The sequence below is a fragment of the Dasypus novemcinctus genome, chromosome 5, assembly GCF_030445035.2.
Source record: "Dasypus novemcinctus isolate mDasNov1 chromosome 5, mDasNov1.1.hap2, whole genome shotgun sequence".
Taxonomy (NCBI): Eukaryota; Metazoa; Chordata; class Mammalia; order Cingulata; family Dasypodidae; genus Dasypus; species Dasypus novemcinctus.
In genome coordinates this window covers 88,003,150-88,027,734 of record NC_080677.1, presented here as the reverse complement: position 1 = coordinate 88,027,734, position 24,585 = coordinate 88,003,150, and the positions used below count along the sequence as shown (strand labels likewise).

Here is a 24,585-nt window from a genome sequence, read left to right as displayed (position 1 = left end):
ACCTCAGCTCAACATCTCTAAAAGTTTCCCTCAAATCACTACCTCTTCCTGACTCCCCTATGTATGTTCCAGTGCTACCACCATTCTCCCACATGTCCAAATTCAAAAGCTCAACTTCATACATAGTTCTTCTATCTCTTTAGTGCCCCCAAATCAATCTGTTTTACAATAAAACTCTTAAACTCATCTCGTATTCTCCATTCACACATGACTTCATACATGGGCATTTTAAGAGATCTACAGATTCTTTTACCTATGTTTCATTCATCATCACGCTGCCAGATTTATCTGTGTATCCCATAATTTACTAATCTTCTGCTTTGATCATTCCTCAGAAACACTCCATGGATCCCATTACTAACAAATTAAATGTCAACATTCTCAGCTTGGCTCTGACTTCCTTCTCATCATCATCTTTCACTGCCCTTTTCTTCAGCCAAACTGGATTGCTGTCCATTCCCAATATGCAGCTCTGCTCTCCTGCCTCCATTTCATCACTCACATTGTTCCATTTTCTTGTGATACATCCTTGATGGCACATCAGGAAGTGCTGTGTCTGTAATTGTAGATGGTTGGTTTATATATTGAATGAATAAGAAATAATTGTTGACTAGGTTTTCTGGATCAAGAAAAGGCATGAACTACATACCATTCCTTATTGATCTGGAGATGTGGTTTAACTTTCTCAATAATGAACATTGAGAAATACTTTTGATAAAATCACTTTATTGTATTTTTATGTCTATAGTTTAAGTTCAGATCAGTACAAGTATCAAAAAGATTAGCCTTAGTCTTCAGGGGACAGTGGTCCTCAATTCAATATGTTGATTTTGCAGCATGTTTAAAGAAATTAGAATACTCCAAAAAACATTGAGTCCCCAAGTAACTACAAATACCAGAAAGAAAGGAGAGGCACAAAGGGCTTTCTCTTAACCAGGTTTTGCCTTTTTATTCTGGAAAGAACACTCTCCTGTGAGACTTCTGCTTACATCTCATTGGTCACAATTGCGGCACATGATGATCCCTAACTGCTAAGGAGTCTAGAAGACAAGAAGGGCTCATTGACAAATCTGAGATTCTGTTAATAAACATGAAATGGAGATCATGGATATAAGGTAGGCAACTAGCAGTGTCTGCCTCACATACCATGAGGCAAAGTTCTCCTTTGTTCTAATAAATAAACATGTTTGTTATCAACTTTATACTCTGCCTCTTACCTCTTACTCATAGTTAGATATATCTTTCTCCTATACAACACAGCCTTTTCTCAGTTTAACATTCCATCTTACTGATATCACCATCACAGTAATTAAACTCAGATGTTGCAAAAATAAATTTTACATTAACTAGAATTTGGGGACACACCTGAGAAGAGTCCTGAACTCTCATGGGATCCGTGTGTTAAGGACTTTAGTTCAAGAATGAGTAACACAAATAAGGCTTAGTATTCAAACTAAGGCATAAACATGAAAGCTTTTCTATGAATGACTTTAAACCATGGATTTCCTGGGAATCTTTGCGTAGTTCTACGCAGAAGTCAGTGTTTCCCAGATTGTCATATAAGATTTCTCATAATCTGGTTCCTGCCCACCTCTCCCAACTCACCTCTCATCACCTAACAATGCAGTCCCTTCCCTTCAGCCTTAACAAGCTCCTAGCAGGTCTCCACACACCATGCTCAAGCTGCTGGGCCTCACTCAGGTTTGGCACCCATCTACCTCTCCATCTAATCTCCTGTACCTCTTCTCTCCCACTACACTCCAGCCATACTGATCTTCTTCAGATACTCAAAAAAACACAAAGTTCATTCCCCCTTAAGACTTTTGAAACAACTCATCTCTCTGCTTGATGTGATCATCCCCTAGCTTCCCACAATTGTCCATTCAGATTTAGGTTCAAGGACTTCTCCCAAAAGAAGATTCCCGAACCCTCCATTCTCAAGTAGTTCCCTCACCCCCCCCACCACCACTCCCAGTCTGACCTATATCATTCTCCCAATTGCATGTCACATCTAATATTTTTCTACTTCAATTATTATTGTCTCCCTCCCTTACTAGAATGTTAGAATTATGAGAAAAGGGATTCTCTCTGTTCTATCCATTGCTGTATTGTCAGTACAGGAACAGTACAACATGATGCCTAGTAGACATTCAATTAATATTTACCGAATGAATGAATAAATAAATGTCACTCCTGTGCCTGTAACAGCCTTTCCCCTCATCCTCTAAGTCACGGATCCTGGACACACACACACCACACACACACTGTCTGAGCTAAATGTCTCTCGTCTCTGTTCTGTAGTGCCTTGTGTGTATCTATGTGATAGCATTAGTTACATATACTATAATTCTTGATTAATTTTGTTTCCCCCATCAGAGGTAAGCTCCATGTGGATAAAGAACAAGTTTGTCACCTCTCAAACAGACACCAGGGCTTTACAAGCACATGTAGTACCTTTGTGCAACCAAGTACCCAGTTTGATGAGTGGTAGTGGGCTGGAGTTCAGACCCCCTCTCCATTGGCTGGGCACAGCCTATACATCTGTACAAAGCAGCCCTGGGAGAGAGTAATCATGTATGTTTAACCGAATGAGAGAGTGATTTTTCTCTGTATCCGAGCAGTTTCCTTAAAGGCAAAGGAGCATAATGTTAAGGGGAATAATGGGACTAACATTTATTCTCTCACTGGCACTATTCTAGGCTCTTTTCACACATCTTATGTAATTCTTACAACAACCCTGGGCAGGAAAGATTAGTCTTCTCAGCCCACTTGGAGGTGATACTCTTGGTTCTCTCCTGACTAATCAGCCTCCACTGCCCATAGGGATATGACAAGGAGGTGTTTCATCTCCTCCTAAGCAGCTAGTCCACAGACTCCCCAGGGAGATGAGTCCTCTCTTTTGGAGCCAGTCACCTTTCCCTGTGTACCTCTCTTTCCTTATCTGTAAAAGGGGAGAAAATAATTCCTGCCCTGTTCATGTCACTGGGTTGTCATAAAAATAAAAAGAGATCATTATGTGAAGGAATTTGTAAACTGCCAAGTACTCCGTAAAGATGAGCTCCTCCTTGTAGAAGCGAAAGAAATTACTCTCCTAATGATGGAATTTTAGGTAACAGTAAGCATGGGAAGATCTTTTGGCTGGGAGTTCATAGAGGGGTGAGAGGAGGAACTGCACCAAGCTCCACAAATCAAACTTACTTACAAAGACAACATTGGACTGAATCAACAAGGCATCCAACACTTCTGAAAACCTTGTTGGTAGCCACATATTTTGTTGGAAGGTCACCATATTTTAGAGCCAGACAGACCTAGACTCAATATGGCTTATCTGGCACTTACTAATTGGGTGACCTTGTGCAAGTTAATCTAAGCCACTGTTTCCTCATTTGCAAATCAGATTCTCTCTCCTGAGAATTCAGAATCAGTATTTAGAGACATTCAGAGTCTGGGCTAGTCTACTGGCCAGAGGATATGTAATATCAAGGGGGGGAAAGTAGCTATCATCTACCCACTGTAGGCATGAAAAAAGTGAGAAAGCCAGTTTGCAGAGAAAAAAGAACAAAACAGGACTGAAAAAAGAACTGGAGATCAGAGATAGAACTGCCCACTCTTGATGAGGTACTACTTCCAGCTAGCAGATTCCTGAGACTGCTGAATTCCTGTCCTAGAACTCCAGGAGAAACCTTGGAACTTTTAAAATAAACTCTTATTAGGGGTTTAAAGAGAAAATCTAAGATATGTTACTAAAAGAAAAGCTAAAAAATGTAACACAGAAATGTATAGCATAGTAAAACATGTGAAATATGAATATGGGTAAAATTGTATATAAAGAGATTTTTTCTTTGAAATTGAACAAATGTATGTTAACACATGACGTTACTATCAGACAAAAAAACCATTACGCTAAGGGAAAGAAACCAGACACCAAGTACTACATGTTGTATGATTTCATTTAAATAAAATGTAAATATAAATCCATTTTTTATAAAGATGAAGTTAGTTTAGTGGTTATATAGGGCTGGGAAGGACTGCTAAGGGGTGTGGAGTGTAATGAAATTGTTCTAAAAATTTTTGTGGTGATGAATGCACAACATTTGTGATTATACTAAAAGCCATTGACTATACACTTTGGATAAACTGTATGGTATATGGCTATATCGAATAAAACTGCTTAATAAGTAAATAAGTAATTGTGCAAGAATAGCCAGAAATAGCAGCTGTGTACAGCAGGGGAAGTGTAGAGTGCTCGAGGGCTGAGGATTTTTATTGTTTGTTTATTACTATTATTATTGAAATAATGAAAATGCTCTAATGATGATTAAAGTGATGAATGCACAACTATGTGATTATACAAATAGTTTGTACACATTGATTGTACACTTTGGACAAACTGTATGTTTTATTAGTAAGTATCAATACAATTGATTTGTTAAAAAATAAACTCTTTATGTTTAAGTTGGTTGAGTCAGTTTCTATTTCTTGCAAGCCAAAGTAATTGATGCTTTTTTTCTTGGCTCTCCCCTGTTTTCTGAGTCTAGTATCTCTTGCAATCCCAGGAAACTGTGTAGGCAGTTCAGGTGGGACTTGCAAAGTATATCTTTTACATTCAGACCAGAAATAGGAAGTAGGAACAAATTCTCCAATACTTTGAGTCAGGTTAGCATTCTGAGTGATGGAGAATGAGTGGGCTGCCAAATTTTATTCATCATCAGTGATATTTATTGTAAGCCAACCCAGCCAAAAGAAATCGGAAAAGGCACTTAAAAAACCCAAGCCAAAATGAAGTGACCATACCAATTTATCACACTGAGATATTTATATTGAATAGTAGTAAAATTACAATTATTTTAATTGTTTTACTAAAAGCAAGAGAGAAAATTGGCCATTGAACACAGGCTAAAAGACTGATACAGTTATTAATAAGATAAATTTAGTAAATACTTTGCCTTCCACTGAAATTTGTAGCAGGCTCCAGTGACTGCTCATTCCAAATCCATCCTACCTTCCTTTCTTACTCCAAAACCCAAATTTTGTCCAGATAGCCAACCTACCTTGAAAGGCCATGTGCTTCAGGGAAGGCTGGACTCAGCCTCAGCTGTAGGGGTTGGAACATGACTGGTCCCATGGATTTCTGTAACCAGTGATTGTTTTTGTCTCAGGCATGCAACACAATTCTGGCCCATGATGTGTAAGGGTAAATCAGCTGAGGGGTCTCTGGGAAAATTCCTCCTTTTCAAGAGAAATACAAATGGAAAGACGGTCTTATCTTCCTCTATATGTATTAATATTTAGATTCTATGCCTGGAACGTCTACAATCTCCTGATCATGGGAGCAGAGAAAGCCCATACACCAGGAAAGGCAAAAAAAAAAAAAGTTTTTGAGCCATGAATTAACCAACCTATACCATCCAATGCCTCTGTACTGTATGAGATAATAAATGCCTTTAACAGTTAAGGTCATTAGAAATGGAGATTTTTGAGACTCAGGGTCAGGGCTGAAAACATCCCAACATATGATATCTAAAGTCCTTTAAGATGATGGTAGCATTCAGCAATTTCAAACATTCTTACATGTTTTAAAAAATGGCTTGGGTAAAAAAAAAATAGCAGCAGCGGACTTGGCCCAGTGGTTAGGGCGTCCATCTACCACATGGGAGGTCCACGGTTCAAACCCCGGGCCTCCTTGACCCGTGTGGAGCTGGTCCACGTGCAGTGCTGATGCACGCAAGGAGTGCCCTGCCACACAGGGGTGTCCCCACATAGGGGAGCCCCACGTGCAAGAAGTGCGCCCCATAAGGAGAGCTGCCCAGTGTGAAAGAAAGTGCAGCCTGCCCAGGAATGGCGCCACACACACGGAGAGCTACCACAACAAGATGATGCAACAAAAAGAAACACAGATTCCCATGCCGCCGACAACAACAGAAGCAGACGAGGAAGACGCAGCAAATAGACACAGAGAACAGACAACCGGGGGGGGGGGGGGGAAGGGGAGATAAAAAAATAAAATAAATATATAAATAAAAATATCCCCCAAATAACCCCCTACCATCCTTAAAATTTCCATATGTTCCAAGAAAAAAAATGACATTGAAATCCTCACTCCTATCTATTTTGTGCATAGAATGTAGCAACATAGTGTCACAGCCCACTTCATGCCACCTCCACAGAATTCTGTCCAAAGACACCCTGCCAAAACTCTTTATTTAAAGAATTTCCTTTCCTCCACTCCCACTATTATTGTATATGAGTATTTTGTTGGTTTCTTTTCATTCTCTGCTCTTTTTCCATCTTTGGCGTTCTTAACTAAGAGTTTTCATTTCCCTTAAAGATCCTTAATAGGATCATTTGTTGTTACTGTTGTTAATTAGCATAAATTTAAAAATAAAATTGAATTATCTTTCAGTGAGAGAAATCATGCTTTCCATCAGTGATATCCCAGGTGGCTACATTTTGTTGTGTTAAGGTTGTCAATTCAGCAAACGGCAGTTTTCCTTCTAAACAAGGACTGCCAGGATAGGTGGTACCAGAATAATGGCAGCCTCTCTATATTTCAGAAATTGGGGGAATAAAATATACTCCACCCACATGATAATAGAGTTAAATTTGGCTCTAGTTATAGGTCATGACTGTTATTTCCATTAACATTTATTTGTTGGCTTGATTTTCATAGCCTGGTCTTTTTTATGAAGGAGCTATCTTCTCGTCATAAATTATTTCCATTCATGCATCTATCCACTAGCAAATAAATTTGCCTTTGTCTCCTAATTCTGTTTCTTTTTTTTTTCTATTTTTTAAAAACTATTACATTCAAAAAATATGAGGTCCCCATTCACCCCCACTGCCCCCACCCCACCACTCCCCCCACAGCAACACTCTCCCCCATCATCATGACACATCCATTGCATTTGGTGAGTACATCTCTGGGCATCGCTGCATCTCATGGTCAGTGGTCCACATCATAGCCCATACTCTCCCACGTTCCATCCAGTGGGCCATGGGAGGATCTACAATGTCCAGTAATTGTCCCTACAGCACCACCCAGGACAACTCCAAGTCCCGAAAATGCCTCCACATCTCATCTCTTCCTCCCATTCCCTGCACCCAGCAGCCACCGTGGCCACTTTTTCCACACCAATGCCACATTTTCTCAATTACTAACCACAATAGTTCATGAATAGAATATCAGTAAGTCCACTCTACTAATTCTGTTTCTTAAGATGTATTATAAGAAGTCCCTGCCTGATCAAGGAACATTCAAAATTGGAAGTGAACCAACAACTTTTATACTTTTGTGCTCTTTATAAGCTTAAGGTCACATTCAGAAATGTTCTTTCTTTCTCTACTCATGTTCTCCTAGGTTCTATGTCCTCTCTCTTAATTCACTTTTCTTTGCCCCCAGTATTTTTTCCCAAAAGGTATACACAGTGCATCAAGAACTATTTTTGCAGCCCTCTGAGTTAAAGTATGCCTATATATTTTCTTTAAAATGAGGTAGTATAGTTCACCAGCCTCATTGTTTGCATTCTCTTGATATTTTCCTTTTTTTAAATTTTGCCCCAACTTCTAAATTGAATCAATAGTTAGAATTTGACACTAATTCTAGTATATAGTATATATTATATTAGTTTGAATTATATATATTATATTAGTGACAGTCAATGCCATCTTCTAGCTTTAATATTTCTCCCAAACTCCAGAATCCTATATTCCAATCACTAACGTTTCTATTTACTGTCCTTAAGACTCCTCAAATTTAACAAGTTCAAAATTCATCTACTTACCCCTACCCCACTCTTACCTGTTTCTCCTTTGCCGTTATGAATCATGGTAAATGGTCCTACCATCTACCTCAACATCCAAGCAAAATACCCACCCTCATTCACACTAAACCATTTCACATTTAAATGATCTCTGGCACAATTCTCTCCTCTCCTTCCCACTGATACTACCAACTGTTAGCTTCCTAACTCACCTTCCTTCTTCTAGGCTTTCTCATCTCCACGCTGTCAGAGTGATCCTTCTTAATACAAATCCCACCACCATTTCTGTGAAGTCTTTCCAAATCCCTACCTCTGCTCCAGCTAAATGGATTGTCCTCTCCAGTGTGGCCACTGGTGATCTGGACAAAGTTCCATCATGGGGAATCAGCATAATCTTTAGTTGTTAAAAGTGCATGTTCTGGAGTCAGACTATTAAGATTTCAGTGGCTCTACCATTTACCAGGGGAAAGTTATCGAAACACTACACAGTTCTCTTATATAGAATGGTGCTGATAAATAATGCTTCTTAGGGTGATTGGATGGATTAGGCAAGATAATTAATGTACATAGGAAATACCTGGCACATGGTCAATACTCAATAAATGTAAGTTATTATCATCATCACCACCATCTTTACAGAAAATGTATCAATTTATTGTGATAATTTGTTTATGTTTTTCTTTACTGTGTTGAGTTCCTTCTGTCTGATTCATCTTTGTAGCCTCAGCACCTAGCACTGGCCACTGACCTGTAAAGTAGCAGACACTCCATAAGCAAGTTTTGGTTGAATGGCCACATTACAGCATGGCTCATAAACTTTCATGGGCTCCCAATCACCTGTACTATAAAACTCCTACACTTCAGCGTGGTTTACACGACCTCTGAAATCTGGCTGCTAGATAGATTAAGCTTCATTTTCTTCTACACTCCAACGAAGCAAGATCACTTTCAGTTCCCCCAAACAGACATTTCCTAGGACCAGGAATGTCTCTGTAGGTCCTTTCCCTACCTAGTGAACTTCTAGTGATATTCAAGACCCAAATCAAGTATCTTTTCCTTTAAAGTCTTTCCTGACCCAAGTCTAGAAATTCAGACAAATGTACAATAAATGGTTTCTTTGTGTTTCATTACAATGCAGGGTTATATATATCTACATTTCCAGACTTTATGGCCACCTTTTAGAAGAGCTAATCCCTCTTTCCTTATGCTCCCACAGTAGCCATTGCCTCTTTTTGAGGTTCTGCTTTATTCTTATTTCATGAGGTTTGGCCTTATTCTTCCTTGTATCCCAAGCACCCAACACTGTCATTGGCACAGATGAGGAACTCAAGAAATATTTATTGAATGAATAAAATGTAAACATATATGGCTCATGTATGTGTAAGGCAAGAAAAACTGCCCCCCCCCATTCAATCATAGTGCATATCCCTAATTTACAACCCCTCTCCACCCCCAGTAATCATTCTCATCCCTGCTTCTCTGGGCAGAGAAGCAAAATGTTTGGCATGTGCCTTGGTGATCTTATACTGCATTTGTTGCATTCAGCTTTCATTCATGATTGAAACATGTCTTCTTTGAACAAATATTCCCATATTTTAGAAGGAAAAATTTAAGGAATATGATCTATTTTAATAAGTCAACATTACACAATACCCTCAAGAAGAAAAATACTGATAGAGACTAAGATAAATAAAACATTTCAAAATGAATAATACAATTAAGTATGAATATTCATATAAACACACGCCAATTAAAACTTTATAAAAGCAATTATCTAAACCAAATAGATAAATATATTGTTCTTAAGGTCAACTTTAGTTAACACTGGCTGCTTGAGCTAATGTGAGTGACTGGAGAGAAATCACATGGCATTTTCAACTAGTTCTTCCCATTCCACCCCTCTCAGATTTTCTCTGGCTCTGTTTTGAACTGGTAATTCTTAAACCAGTCTCCTCTTAGCAAACTCTCCAATGAAATACTATTTCTTAAAGATGACATGTGGCCAGAAAAATAAACACTTAACATGACAGTTTTCATGACACAGTCTATGAAATGGAAGGCACCATGTGGCTAATGATGATCACCACATTGTCACATCCATGTTTTACACTTACACACTTGGCTAACAAGGGAACGATTTAGGGGCTCTCTCTGCTTTGAGCCTCAAATAATGACTAACTGTCCTGGGAAACTTCACCCTCAATGTGAATGAGCCCTGGAATTGCTCATAATTTGATGGTTACTATGACAACTATGATCCCCTGGATCAGCACAAAGATTATGTGTTGGATCTGATTTTGAGGAGTGTTGAGGTTTGTGGTGGGGATGTAATGCCACTGTCACTGCAGTAACTTTCTTTGAAATCTAATGTACAATTATTATCTTCCAATAAGATACTAATCTGTTCATCCCTAATTCAACCTATAAAAGACACCTTGCTAAGTGAGCCATAATAAATATGTATTCACAGCACAACAGTACCCAAACTAGGAGTGCCAAATTGGTGTTTAAAACCTCTCATAGAAAGTTGTTAAATGATACACGGTGATTTTTAAAAATGAACACTTACAAAATGTATTACTCAGTAACCAGGTAATACATAGTCCTTATGTGCCAAGCTTGCAGGGTGACCTTTGAAGGGTATAGCCATAGGGAAAGTGTAGGTTTTGACAACACGTGCATATTTAAGTGTTCAGTTCTTTTTTAATCATTCTGTATAATAGTATGAGTATGCTAATCAGAGGTCCAAAAATTATAAATAAGATTCAGATGGCCTATGAAACCCCTGAAATTGTATGCAAAATTATATGCAAAAATATTGTGTAGTTGAGATTTGAAGTTACTTAATTCTATCCCATATTACAATTTGTCTGTATGTAGTAACATGGAACCATTTTTCATTCATAGACTTTACAATGCTAGTGATTACTTAATTATTGAGTTAGTCTTAAATGTGATTTGAATTTTATAAGCTCCTAGTGTTTGAAGATCTATAGTAGACATATAAAAAGAATGTTACTATATGAAGTACACTGTAACCTTGGAGGCTGCGACACCGCTATCATGGTTCTTGTTGTGGGACCAAGGACCACTGTTAGTCCACGGAGAATCATTTTCTAATTCATATAAATTAGAAAGTGGCACTCAGATGCCCATCCTCTTGGTGGGAGGATGGCAGCCCTGCAGTGGGAAGCTTTGTTTGGCAAGGGGAATGCAGGCTGGAATTCAGTCCCTTCTCAGTCCCCCTGGCTGGTTACCTTTGTGCAGTGTACAAATTGTACAACTATACATTGTAGCTCCCCAGGGATCCCAGTGAAAGTGAGACTGGACAATGACTTTTTAGCACTTTCTCTAATTAAAACATCTTGAAAAGAGACAAAGATAGACTCAACAATTATATTAAAAAAGAATAGTATTTGATTATTTTTAAATAATTTAACATCTATGAAACTGTAATGTGCCTAATGCTATTCCCAACCAGCACTCAATAGATTTTACATAATTAATATATTTGTTGAGAAAAAAGACTAAAGCAGTGAAATTATCCCTAACTTCTCTTTATCATTACTTCACTCAGAAAAAGTGTTCATTTCCTACCTGGAAGATAATAACCTGTATATTAAATAGAGCACATTCCCTTGTCCTCTACTATCAAGGGCACCTTAGCCTGAAGTGATCCCTCCTCAACTCCATAACACTTTGCTTATACTTCCCTTGTGACCTTATTACATAATGCTTTATACCAAATTGTATTTTACTTCTCTCCCCTGCTGACTTACAAGCTCCCATGGAGCAGGGCCTGTGCACTTTTGTCTTCTCGGAATGCTGGGCAGCAGAGTGGTCAAGTGGAAGCAGGCTGCACTCTGGAGCCAGGCAGACCTGCGTGCAGATGTCAGCCCTGCCATTTACTATCTCTATAATCTTAAGCAAGTTATGTCACCCCGAGTCTCATTTCCTCATTTGTAAAATGAGGATAATAACACATTAACACCCGGGATTGGTTTTGCAGGTTTTAAAGTAAGCAAAGTTGTAAAGGGTTGGCACTTAGCAGAGTCTTTGAAGGAGACTATCACTATTTTTCAGAGGCAGCACGAGTTTTAGAATCAGATTCAAATTCTGGCTTGGTCACTTAGTATGTCCCCTAACTAACAAGTTACTTACTTCTCTAAGCCTCAGCTTCTAAGTACCATGAAAGCCAGAATCTTGCCTCTCTTTTTCTCTGTTTTACCCCTAGCACCTAACACAGAGGAGCCTGGTGCACAATTGTTGAATGAACTAATGAGTGAATGATGAATGCAGATAATAATTCTTTACAACACTATTGTAAAATTAAAGAGTGTATATAAAGTGACAGTGTCTGATACATAGTAAGTCACCATAACTGACTTTTGATTGTCTAAATAAATAGATACCGTAGCAAACATGCTATGGGCATTCATGCCCATGTATTTATCATCTAATTATGGAACTTGGCAAAAAAGAAGGCACGGCTAAATGGCTGGCATGATGACTAAGGTCTCCTAGTATTAAACTGTGCTCATAGCTCCAACCCAATACTATTCTAGGCAGCAAGAATCACTTGTTCATTTAGGAAGTATTTATTGAGCACCTAGGATGTAGAATAAAGCAAAATGTATAAAATTTTATGGACAAGTACATATAAGTCAGGAATAGAACATGGAGTTGCTTCCTTTCCAAGAATCTGAGGACTGAAATGACTAGAGATTCCTTGTAAAGGAGATTCAAACCAGAACATAATGAACAGATAGGACACTTAGTAGCCCCTTTCCTCTCTTTATTTCAAATGCTGCTTTCATAACTGTGGACCTTTCTGTTCCCACCCATTTAGGCAGAGGGAGGTAGTCTCTCTGACCTTTGATCATAAATGCAGATCGTATAGATTATGAAGTTGAGAATAAGGGAGTTGCCCATTATTACAACACGATGGAAGGAGGGCTATGTAGATATGAGGAAGGGGCTCTGGGAGGGTAAACCACAGCTTATCTGAACCCTGATTTCTAGGTGATGTCACCTGAAACATTCCAAACTGATGCGTGTCATACTTATTCTCCATACGCTGTACTTGAGTCCTATTTATCAAACAGGAGGAAAAACCTAAGGCTGTTATAGTGAAATATCAATTTGATTTTTGTTGCCATATTTTTATATATTGAGATTCATTAATCTTCATTCAAAATATAAATATTACATATAGCCAAAACAATGTTATATATCTTCATACAGTGATCTCTAAGAAAAAAGTTTAAGCAGTAACCTCCAGGCCTAGTCTTAAGCTTGCTTAGCCCCCTTACTGCCTTCCAAGTCAGTGATGGAGCAAGCAGATTTCTGGCCACAATAGGGAATGCAAGATACTGTAACAAAAGCACTGCTAGAGAAATGAATAGCAGAAAATGTCCTAGGGTCATGTCCTGACCAAGATAGAGAGAGGATGGAGGGAAGATGGGAAGGAGGAGAGAAGAGGGAAGAGAGAAGAAAGAGGGAGAGAGGGAAAAAATATGAACAAGTTCCATTCTCAAGGATTAATTATGCAAAACACTGAGCTGAAAGAGCAGGAGCTCTGAGAAACGGTCCTTCCATTCCCACTAGTCTTTGGGGAGCATCTGCATCAAACTCCTGGAAAACACGTGAAATGGGATGCTGGGAGAATCTTCTCAGATGCCAGGCTACATGTGTGTTCAGAGTCACTTCTGGGGATCCCAAACCATAAGTAGGTGATATAAGGCATCCTTCTTGTTCCTTTATTATAAAATACCTTTGTGTCTGCCCCCACACCCCCACACCACATAGCTGGGGAATTAGCCTAGCCCATTCCTGGACATGGGTTTCTCAGTATGTATTCTGGGAGGGCCAAATGGTAAAGACTTCTCTAGTCTTCAAAGAGTAATGAAGATCAGTGCTCACATCACATGTGCCAAAAAGGAAGTCGAAGTTCAATCTTTTACCAGGTTCTCTTTCCCAGGTATTTCTATGAGAACTCAAGGAATTTTTTCCAGCTCCGCACCTCTGCCCTGGCTGCTTCTTGTCCCCTCAGCCAGCAGCCTAAAGCCAGGCCACTTCTCAGCACTTAAGCAGGTCAGCCCCTGCTGTCTTATGTTTGCTCTATGTTGCTTAGGATCATAATTTTTTGCTTTCCTTGGCTCACTTGCTTCTTCTGTGGACTACAGACCCATGTCCCTTTATCCAAAAGAAGCCCTTAGGGTTTTGCAAGTACCATCGCTGAACCTCTGGTTAGGATCTGCCAAAATATAATAGAGTTTCTCTAGGGAGACTAAAGAAGCCCCAAAGGAGCTTGGAAGGAGATGAGAAAGATCTGATATGAAACGTCAGCAATGTGCTCTGTGGTTCAGACATGTTTTCTAATAGTAACATTCTATCTTTATTTTATATACATAACTTTTCTTCATAATAAATCATCCCCTTGCAAGAAAAGCTAAAGACAGGCAGTGAAAAATTCAACCAATCTGCAAATTTTTGCAACATGAGCCCATACACTATGTTCTTTTTTAGAAAGATGATAGGCCTGCCCTTTTCCCTAATGAAAAAAAGAACGTGGTGAAACTGCCGTGTTTATTGAGATTGTTCAGATTGATAGTATGAGTCCCATTTTAATGTGTCTGAGTGAGAATCTATTGAAGCAGACAGGACATTATTGGAAAAAAGCTTAGAAAGCGAAATTAGATTTTTCATGCACATAATAGTAGCTGCTCAGATAGCAGAAAAATCCTCAGAAGTAATTTATCAGGAGGCAATGCAGTGAACAACAATGAAGACAACTCTTCTTTTTAGCTGAGAGTATGGTCCAGGATAGCTCTGTGGCTGTGGATATTATATATTGGAACTATGGAGTAACCCACATATAGTTTCAGACCAGATATTCCACAGTGCAAGTTGTCTTTAATTCATCATGATCAAAAACAGAATTTTAAAGTGTGATTCCATGCTGGATGTGCCCTGAGCCCACAATAAATAATGAAGTTTGCTTATGCCAGACCCTTTCTATAGGTACAACCTTCCCAAACCAGCAGTCACCACTGAAAGGCCAAATCTGAGATTAGACAAGTGTATTAAGGTACAAAAGCCACAATTAGAATAAAAAATGAAGCAAGATGATGGCAGTAAACAAAGTTCAACAGAATAATTGTAACTAAAGCAGCTCTACTAGTAGATCGGTCCTGAAGGACCAAGGACTTTAAAGATTTGTAAATGCTTACAGGTCAAAGTTATTTTTTTCTGAAAACATAAGTATTTGTTTGAGATGATTTTATAGAGGTGAGGTAAAGGGCGATCCCAAGGTAAAACTGTCAAGGGGACATAGGCTTTTGAGACAGCTTTTGAAAGAGGGTTGACACAATGATAAATTTTTTTAGAAAGATTAATCTAGTGGTAATGAAGAGAGTGAATTTAACAGAGATGGGCAGAGGTGGATTCAAGTTTTGAAGCATCTGAAGAGAATACAAGCTTAGCATGGGGATCGGTCTTCTTGAAGAGAAACAATACAGATTTAATAGACCCCTTCCAGAGCCTTTTGAATGAGCCCAGACAAGGAAAGCGGTCTGAAGGTTAAGCTTCATTACCTATTTTTATTTTTGAGTCGTTGATAGCTAAGGTCACTAACACTGTGTTACCCTCATCTATTCAGCTACCCAAGCTAGAAACCTAGGGGCCATCTTTAATCCTTCCTCTTGTTTCCTCTTCAGTCACCAAGTCATGGATTTTTTTCCCCCTAAATGTATATTTCTCAGATTCATTTCCCCCTCTTCATTCCTAATGCCTCTACCTTTGTTCTAGCCGTCATCCCCTCTTACCAGAAAACTCAGTCTATTTAAAAGATAGATCTGATTACATGATGCTTCTGCTCAGTACCCTTCTTTGGAACCTCACCAGGGCAAAGGCCCGAGCCTCTTTGGCCTGAGAGCAAAGCCTCCATCACCCTTGTTCCTCTCTGCCGTCAACACCACACTGCCTGCAGTTCCTTGCAAACGCCTTGGAAGTTCTGCAATGTAGGTTTTTAGTTTGTGGCTGACCTCCTGGGCTAGGATCACCTCCCTTTCTCTACACTCCTCTTCCTTTCCTTCCCCCTTTACCAGCCTAACTCATCATTTAAGACAGCTTGAAGGCCTTCACTGACACCCACCCCTCCAGGCCCCTCACCAAGCTGGTTATGTACCCTCCTGTGACCCCACAGCAGATCTCCCTCACAGCACTTAGCACATTACATTAAAAGGACATGTTAGTGCCTGCCTTGTCCCCTCCCCTCCAGCCTGTCTTCTCCTAGATTGTTGGAGCCATACCTAATTCATTTTTTGTATCCCCAGCACTTAGCAGAATGTAGGTCCTCACCAAATATATTTTTAAATGAACAAATTAATAACTAAATTAATCACTAAATTAGCCATTTAGACAAGAGAGAACTTAGTTCGGGGATATGCTCAAGGTTATAGTAGGAGAAAGAAAAGTCAATTCAGGAAGTGGACGTAGCTCAAGTGGTTGAGCGCCTTCTTCCCATGTACAGAGTCCTGGGTTCAATCCCCAGTACTGCCTTTAAAAAAAGGAAAAAAAAAAAAACGGTCAATTCAGTACAAACACCTGAGAAAAATTAATTAGAAAAGTAGCAGGATCAGAAGGCATTGTTATGGTTGCCTTCTTTTTGCTTATCATCAAGTTTTAGAGTTTCTGCATTAATGCATATTACATTTTTTTTAAGATTTACTTTTTATTTATTTCTCTCCCCTTCACCCCCCTCCATTTTCTGCTCTCTGTGTCCATTCTTTATGTGTTCTTTTGTGTCCACTTGTATTCTTGTCAGTGGCACCGGGAATCTGTGTCTCTTTTTGTTGCATCACCTTGCTGCATCAGCTCTCCATGTGTGCAGCACCACTCCTGGGCAGGCTGTGCATTTTTTGCACAGGGCGGCTCTCCTCACGGGGCGCACTCCTTGTGCATGGGGCTCCCCTATGCGGGGGACACCCCTGTGTGGCATGGCACTCCTTGTGTGCATCAGCACTGCACGTGGGCCAGCTCACTGCATGGGTCAGGAGGCCCTGGGTTTGAACCCTGGACCTCCCATGTGGTAGGCAGAAGCTTCCCCCATATTACTTTTTAAAGAAGAAATAAAGGAGTTTATTAGGTACAGGCTAAGCTGCTATAACAAAGAGACATCAAAATAAAATGATTAACAGTAGGTTTGAGGAAAGTGGATGTGACTTAAGTGACTGAACTCCCACCTACCACATGGGAGGTCTGAGTTTGGTTCCCAGTACCTCTTAAAGAAGCCAAGCAAAAAGCAAGCTGATGCGACTGGCCGGCACAGCAAGCTGACGCAACAAGAGATACACAGAGGAAAACATAATGAGAGACACAACAAAGCAAGACGTGGAGGTGGCTCAAGCAATTAGGCACCTCCCTCCCACATGGGAGATTCCAGGTTCCGTTCCTGGTGCCTCCTAAAAAAAGAAGACCAGCACAGAACAAACACACACAGGCACAGCAAATGCAAACAACAAGGGGGTGGGGAGAAATAAATCTTAAAAAAAAAAAAAGTAGGTTTGAGTTTATTTCTTTCTCATGTAAGGGTCCAAAGGTGATGAGTCCAAGGCAGATGGGGCAGCACTGATATTCTCAACATGCCAGTCCTGCATCTTTGCACCTATTTCCAAGATAATTCCCTGCCGGCAATGAGGGAGGGACAAAAGAGAACAAAATGAGAACAAAAGAGGAAGGACAGAACAAGCAGTTAGCCTTTAGGAAGCTATAAGTTGCCCCCAGGTTTTGGACACATGTCTACACCTAGCTGAAAAGAAGGCTAGGAAATGTTGCCTCTAGCTGGGCATTCATAAGCCCAGCTAAAACTTGAAAGAACTCAATTCATAAAAGGAAGAAGGGGAGAGGAACACAAGGGGAAACCAGCAAACTGATATCTGTCCTGTGACCCATTCCTCTCCATTCTCTACTTTGCAAAGTCAATCACTACACAGAGTATTAACAAATAGTAAAGTCTTCAGGGAAAGGGACCCCTGCCTCCTGCTCAACTCTTCCATTCATTTATTCATGCGTTCTTAATTTTATACATAAATATGGATTACGGTCAAATTAGCTAGGGATCTGGAGGTGAACAAGACAACGTCCTTGCCTTCCTGGGGTTTGCATTTAAGAATAGCAGGTACAATTTGATGATAACCTTCTAAAGACACTGTCTCTGCCTTTGCTGCTTTACCCAGAGGAATCATTTGCTCTAAATGAAAATTTCAGGGAAAGTAGGAAATGGAGTAACTGTATGGTGGCTCTCTCTCCAGGCACACGGAATACACACCTGTCCTCAGGTGGCTGGAGGAATCCAGATCTACATAATAAATCTATCAAGTGTATACAGGGAAAACGAAGGCAATGAAACATGTCCATCGTGAAAACATGTTAGGAAGGTAAACGAGCTCTAGGTAGGCTCCTACCGCCGTAAAGGACGAGCTGGTTTCAGCCACCTTGATTTTGTCAGGAGCATATGTTTCCCTCCCGCTCTCCTTACCTTCTCATCACCTTCCTGGCCCACTGCTTTGAACTTTCCCCATGTTCTCCCGCATATATGTTCCCCTTTCGGTTTTAAATTTAAGCTCAATAAATTGTTTCTAATCTCTGTCAGTCAGGAGAGGGTACAGGTGAAGAGCACAGACTTTTGAGTCAAGGGCTTGAGCTAAATTCTCAGTCCTTGAGCAATTTAGGTAACTTCTCTTTAAGCCTTAGTTTTCTCATCTGCAAGTAGAAATAATAATGCCTACCTTGTGGTCTGCTTCTGAGAATTAGTTGGACCTTCGTGTAAAGTTCTTCACTCAAGGTCTGGTAACTAACGACTGCTGCGTAAAAGCTGGCTGCTATTCTGTGACCACGCTACCAGAAAGAGAGCTGGCAGCACCCCAAAGCCTGGTCAGTTCAGGCTGCTGGCCCAAGTTCAAAATAAATAAATAAATATAGGAACAGTAAACACTAGGGTGAGTTACATACATCCCTTCTGGAAAAACCTTTTGCTACACAATACCCAAGATGAACCAGAGGCCAGAAGGAGAACCAGCTGGTTTCAACAGCAGTCAGGCCTTGCTAGGGCCTCTGGGGTTGGCCCTAATAATAATAGGAAGTGCTGAGTCATCCTGCCCCTGGGGGGGGGGGGGGGACTCTGAGGTCCTCCTTGGCTAGACGCCCAGCAGAGCATTCCAGGACTAGCTCTGCCCACTCTGATCTCCTGACCGACTTAGCGCTGACCTTCTCTTTGTTTCAGCCCTATTTATGCTCTCCTCTCCCTCCCACTGATCTAACTGGTTTTTTTCCCTCCACTGGGCCCGAGCCTCCAGAATTCAGCTCTTGAACCATAGGCAAATGGCCAGGTGCTCTTAAACCTGGGAATTTCCACCTCTGAACCAAGGGATACCCAGAGCAGAAAAAGGGTGCTTATAAATTTTTTGCTTGTAACATTCCTCACCGGCTTCCTTTAAAAGAGTTAAATGGAGGAGGTGGGGCAGGGTATGAGAGAAAGCCAATAAAAGAATTGCTTGGAGTGGAAATGGATAAAATTGAGCTAAGAAAAAACTTTGATGTGTTTCCTAGAAGATAGATGGAGTGTGATACTTTATCAATTACCTAATCTTATCTGTGCAATCCAAGGATGCTGCTGGAGTTATAAAGATGGCCTGCCATCTCTTCTGTTAGAAATTCTCCCCATAATAAACTCAATTCTGGTAACTAGTTGACCCTTGCTCCATTCCATAGGACTGTGCAATGCACAACAGTTTATTCTGCTTCTCGGACTGCAGAGCTCTGACAGACTGCGGATGCTAGGAGCTGTAGAGTGGACAACCTGCGAGAAAAAAACAGCCAGGGAAACGCATTTTAGCATCTCCCCTTGCTGGAGGACCTCTATTGGCAAAAGACTTCCTTAAAGTCTTGATTATCTCCTCCCAGCCCCTCACTTCCTGTTTCCTCGGTTGTGAAATGCAGAGTGGAAGTTAGACCTGTGTGAGGACTGAGTGGTCACAAATGCTCTCTCCCCAGTATTTCTCTTGCAACCCTGACCACAGGCCGTGGGAGTGGCTGGTCAATTCAAAGAACAACAACCAAGATCTCTGCCACTTCCTCCCCTCCGCGGGTGCCAATCTCTGAGTTTGCACTCTCCTGGCCAGTGGTAATATCCCCCCTCGGTGAGGTAAACAATAGCCATCCTTTCGTGGAGGCTGTGTCTCTCTCTGCTGTGATCGCAGTGTGGTGACTGAGCAGCTGCAGAGGTGTGTGCTTCCTCCCTACAGCTACTGCCGGTCCTTCCAGAAGGCCATTGAGGGGGATGCTTTCCCACCAAAGAGGGCTCTGCTCCCCTACCCCTCCCCACCTCACTTCTCTAGTTCACAGACGGCACTCAGTAGATAGAGCCTCTCCCTGATCTCAAGATTGTTCTTCTTGGCCTACGGTTTAAAAAGCTTGCCTTCCCTTCACTAAGTCCTGAAAGGTCTGAATTCAATGTGCTAAGGGTCAAGTCCTCTGTTTTCTTATTCATATTTTGTTTGCAGGCTGTTTTTTAAGTTTTTAAATATTAAGGGGTATACTAGTTGTTATTTTTATTAACAGTTACTGATTACAAAACTACCACAGAATCATTTTACAAGACATAAAAAGTACAGGAAAGGTTAAACCAGCGAGATAAAAAGCACAATCATCTCACCACCCAGAGGCAAGGACTGTCCACATTTCAATATATTTCCTTCCGATGCTTTTTTCCAACCATTTTTTTCAGTAAGTCTGTTTTCATTAATAGCTCCCCTCGGTTTAAGAATCCGCCCTGTTCTAGGTAAATGGCTTAAGTTTTTTTTTCCGAATCTTTACAACTCAGAAAGGAAGGTGTTGAAGAAATTGTAAGAACTGAGTCCCCATAAGGTGAGTTAGTAACTTCTCCGATCTGGGACTCAAATCCACATTTATCTCACTCCCAAGGCAACACTTGATTTAAAAAGGGTTCTCAATTAAAGCCTTTGGGGGGAGTTTGTGGAGAGAATGAATTGCTGAGAGAGGTATGCGGGGAGGTTGATGCTGGTCTTAGTGACAGCCACGTCTATTCAGTGTATCATTACACCAGAACTACTGAAAAGAAATTTCTTTGTTGTATATATACAGTCACTAAAAAAAAGGAAGTATATTTCTCTATGATCACTTTAGATGCAAAATATCATTGCCTGTCATTGTAAACTGACCAGAAGACAGTGACAGCTCTGAAGTATCCATAAAGCAGCTCAGCTGGAAGTATGTTAAAGGAGAAGAGAGAGTAAATCTTTGGCATTTTAGACCACTTTCAACACAGCAGGCATGGGGCAATGAAGTCACAGCAGCAGCGTCCAGGGCTATTGGCACACTTGAATTGATATCGCTAAGGACAGAAATGTGCTTGTACTTCTGCGGAAAAGTCTGTGCTCAGGAAAAATACATATTAAGCAAAGCCTGTGCTAGCTCTATGCTGGCTTTGGGGCATGAAAAAAGGACATACAATAAATGGCTTCCTTGCCACAAGGTATTTCACTCTATCAACAAATATTTTCACCCCCACCCCCAGATTGCTCCTTCTTCTGTTTGCTCGTTTTTGTTCATTGTCTCCTCGTTGTTTTCTGCTCATTGCTCATTGTCTTTTTTTTTCTTTAGAAGGCACCAGAAACCAAACCCAGGAACTCCCACGTGGGAGGCAGGCATTCAACTGCTTGAGCCACATCTGCTCCCTGCTCATTTTTTGTTTTTTGCTCATTGTTTTAGCTTGTTGTCTGCTCATTGTTTGTTTTGTCTTCTTTTAGAAGGCACCAGGAACCAAACCTGAGAACTCCCATGTGCAGGAGGGCACTCAATTTGCTTGAGCCACATCGGCTCCCACAACAAATATTTATTGAGCATCAGTAAACAAAATTGACAAAGTTCCCTGGCGTTGTTTAGTGGGAAAAAATAGACAAAAACAATAAACATAAATGAAGTGAGTTGTGCAAATTCCACAGCTCCAATGGTTTGGGTGTGAAGAGAGAAGGGGTCCCCAATATGATATTCATTTTAACTTCATTTTTTTACCATTTGTTTTCAATATTAGGGTCTCCTTTTATTTTCTTTTTCTTTTTTTTAAATTTGTAAAATGTTTACATTGTTCAAAATAATTTTATCTCCTTGATTATATCTCACTATATCCTTATATCCTTAATTATATCTCACTAAATCCTTGATCTCTTTTCCTGCCCTATATTGGAATCATTTTCCCTAGTTTGTGCTTTCTTCCTTCCAGGACTTTTTTGAGCAACAGTAAGCAAATATCCCTATTCCGCCTTCTTTCTTACAAAAAAATACACTCTATACATAACTTTTATCTATCCATCATCCATCCATCTATATCTTTTGTTCTAAATCTTGCTTTGTAGAGAGATTTTTCACACTCTTAGATAGCTGCTCAGTTCTCTTTTTTGTGAATGTACCGTAGTATATCTAACAAGTCCTCTCTTGACAGATATTTGGATTGTTTATTGTCTTTTGCTATAATTTATAATGCCACAAGAGAAACTTCTTGTACATACTGTTTTGAATTTGTAGAATTGTACCTATAGGGTATCTGTAGGGTAGATTCTTGAATGTAGACTTGCTAAGTCAAGTAAATGCAAATGTAATTTTACAAGTTATTTCCAAATTTTCCTCCATAGAGGCTATACCATTTTGCACTCCCACCAGCAATTATAATGTCACATGTTCTCCACCAACAAGAGTATATTATCAAATTTTTTAAGTTTGCCAATCAGATAGGCTTCTTACCTATCTGAGTACAATTTAATTCATTTTTCTCTTAATATCAGTGACATTAAGCAGCTTCTCAGATATTTAAGGGACATTTTTTGTTGTTTAAAATATTTTATTGAAGTATATCATTCATACATGAACATACATAGATGATTAGTGCATGGTAAAAGTTGTGAACTTATAAAACAAACATGCATATCATCCTACAGGGCTCCTATACATCACCTCACCACCAACACCTTGCATTATTGTGAAATATTTGTTATAAACTATGAAAGAGCATTGTCAAAATATTACTACTAACTGTAGCCCATAGCTTACATTTGGTCTATTTTCCCCAAACCCACCTGATTATTAAAACCTTGTATTAATTTTATATATTTGTTATATAGGTCATGAGCGGATGCTACTGTACTTGTTCTGTTAACTACAATCCATCTGCCACCACAGGCCTCACTGTGTTATACAGCCCCATGCTTTGTATAATCTATCCAAAGTGTACACTCAGCTCTCATTTTTATCACAGAGTTGTGCTGTCATCACCTTGGTCAATTTTAGAACACTTTCATTACTCCAAAATGAAAAATCCCATACCTCCTTATACCAAAGAGGGGCTGGGCTGGTCCTCGGCTAGGTTCGTTCACTTGGTGGGACAGAATAGACAGACACACCGAATACTGACCTAGACTAGGAAGGAAAAGAGGATTTATTTGCCAACAAGAGACCGAGATGTAGAATCTCAAATCAGTCTCCCCGGTTGCAGAAATTCTAATAGTTTATACCATAGGGATGCTAATGAATAATTGGGGTGGAGCTGGACACAGTTTCCTTCATTAATAAGTATTAAGGGGCTGAACATGGTAGGTGGGTACAAAATCAGGGTGCGTTACAATCATTATCAGAGAGAAGATTCTGGGATAGGAAAGTACAGAGTGGAGGCCAGTCACAAGTCTTTCCATGTGGATATCAAAGAGGAAGGTGGAGTGGTTACACACCAGGGAGAGGCAAAGTTTTGCATAACCATAAGTAGGGATGAGCCGTGTTTAGAATGACTGTGGGCAGCCGGCCCACCCAAGTACTCAGCCTGCCTGTGTGACGAGGCATAAGTTAATGGTTAACAACCCTCCCCAGATAATGTATAGATGTTGTAATAAACTATAATCTACCCAAAGCAGCAAATGTCCTTGGTAAAGGTCCTTCCTACCAGCATATTGAAAACATCACCACACCCCATGTGTGTGCTTCACGTGGCCCTAGCAGAAACTCTGTTCTCATACCCTATGGGATGTCTGTGTTATGAAACCTCTAATATAGCACCCCTCATTTTCCCATCTCTTTGCGGAGTGCTAACTTCATTCTCTGAACTGCCACCACCAGAAACTCTCTTTTGTCCATAAGTCCCAATAAAGCTTATGCCTGACTAAATGTCAGGTGTGTTCTTTGTCTTGTGGCCAGACCAACTCATGCCCTTCAGGAGTTGGGCAGTAACATGACCATCATAATAGCAGGTCTGGGGAAGTGGATGTGGCTCATGCGATTGGGCTTCCATCTACCACTTCCATCGACCCCCGGGGCCTCCTAGTAAAGGCATGCCCTGCACCCACAATACAGCAAGATGATGATGCAACAAATGAGAGACGCAGGGGAGAGTCGAGGCAAGATGCAACAGAAACCAGGAACTGAGGTGGTGCAAGCGACAGGGAACCTTGCTCCCACGTCGGGGGTCCCCGGGATCAAATCCAGGTGAAGCCTAGAGGAGAAAACAGGAAGAGAAGAAAAAGGAAACAGACACAGTAGATCACACAGTGAAGGGACACAGACAGCAAAACAGCGGGGGATGGGGGTAGGAAAAATAATAATAATAATAGCAGATCTAGGCTAAATCCAGCCAGTTTCAACAATTTCAGATATTAACATTTTGTTATTTTTTAATAATATAAAATCATCTATGTAATTCTTAACCCTCAGTTTCAAAGGTTCAGTAAAATGCCTCAATATTTAAACTATACTGGATTTTTCT

At 40.3% G+C, this 24,585-nt stretch overlaps 1 protein-coding gene across 2 annotated transcripts in view; it reads right to left on the bottom strand.

The window, feature by feature from the left end:
* IFRD1 (interferon related developmental regulator 1) overlaps nt 1-18,888 on the bottom strand; it is a 43,741-nt gene extending 24,853 nt beyond the window's left edge. The window contains exon 1 of one of the 2 annotated variants that reach the window (XM_004461587.5): nt 18,551-18,888. The gene's annotated coding sequence lies outside the window, so the exon portion shown is untranslated. The remainder of the gene's footprint in view (nt 1-18,550) is intronic. The other variant, XM_071215232.1, reaches the window with a different exon arrangement.
* Between the last annotated feature and the right edge of the window lie 5,697 nt (nt 18,889-24,585).